We start from the raw sequence: 1351 nt of genomic DNA on the forward strand, positions 1-1351 counted from the left end.
GTCAAGACCTCCATGAATGCCCTTTGACTCCTAGCTCTTTCCTCCATCTCCCTTGACCTTCCTCCTGCCCTACTACCATGCTTCATCGCCACCTGGGCTAGAGTATACCTCTTCTCTAAGCAACCTTACCCTTGATCATTTCCCATCAGGCCTGCCACTCCCCCTTCTCTACCCTTTGGGGTCCCATGTTTTTCCATTGTCCCTGGGTTTGTTAACACCACTTCCTTACCCTCCCTACCCCCCACCCCAAGTCCCCCCGGATCTGTCGGTCCCGTTGTTTTTCCTCCAGATAGTTCATCCAGCCTGTCCTATTCAGACAGACCTGTGGAGTCACTAACATGCAGGAAAACTAGACAGAGGAACACAAAGCAACAGTATACAACCAGACAACAAAACAACCAAAACAAACCACTGAAAAAGAACAGAACAAAACAGTTCACAAGAGAAAAGCTTGTAGTTAGTTCAGGGATCTTTGCTGGCCCTTAGGAGCGTTTTCCAGTCCAGTCTGTTGGGGCACCACGCCCTGGCCCCAAAGTCCACTTTCAGCATTCCCTGGGGACCTTGCCACTCCATTCCCTTGCTGTTCCGCGGCACTCCCCCAGTGATTTGCCTCGGTGTGGTATGATCAGGTCAGGTGCAATTTCCACACTGTGTCTCCGGTGCTGTCCCCTGTATCGCCCTTAGTCACTGAGGGGCATCATGTCTCATAGTAGGGCCAGCCATGTTGTTCTCTCTGTGGACTGGCTGCTCTACTCAGGAACATCATCATCACGGCCTGGTGGGCCAGGCTGTGCTCCACTCTCTCCTCCTGCCCCTTCATCTGCTCCTGTGTGCTCTGATCAAATATGTCCATCTCCCATAGCTGCAGGGTCAATGTCGTCCTTTGGAACAAGTTCTTTTCGGGGGAGGGGCAGGAATCCACTTAATTTATGGTGCTGGGGCCAGCCTCCCAGACCTCTCCACCGGTTCCGTCCTCCACGCCTGGATATTGCATTCACACCTTGCGACACTGGGTTGAAGTCTGGTCCCACTTTCCCTGTGGAGATATAAACCATACCCTCCCCTTGGGTGGATTAATGCCCCATTTCTGTCATGCTGATTGTACTTACCTCAGGGGACTCATGTTGTACCTGTCCCTTTGGGTCTGGCTTACCTCGCTTAACATAATTCCTTCCAGCTCTTCCCATGAAATAACGTGTTTCATGTGCTCATCGGTGCTTTTTAGTGCTGCATAATACTCCATTGTGTGTATGTGCCAAAGTTTGCTAATCCACTCGTCTATCGATGGAAACTTAGGCTGTTTCCAAGTCTTTGCTATTGTGAATTGTGCCGCAATAAACATTGGAGCGCA

This window comes from Tenrec ecaudatus, unplaced genomic scaffold, assembly GCF_050624435.1.
Source record: "Tenrec ecaudatus isolate mTenEca1 unplaced genomic scaffold, mTenEca1.hap1 Scaffold_203, whole genome shotgun sequence".
Classification (NCBI taxonomy): domain Eukaryota; kingdom Metazoa; phylum Chordata; class Mammalia; order Afrosoricida; family Tenrecidae; genus Tenrec; species Tenrec ecaudatus.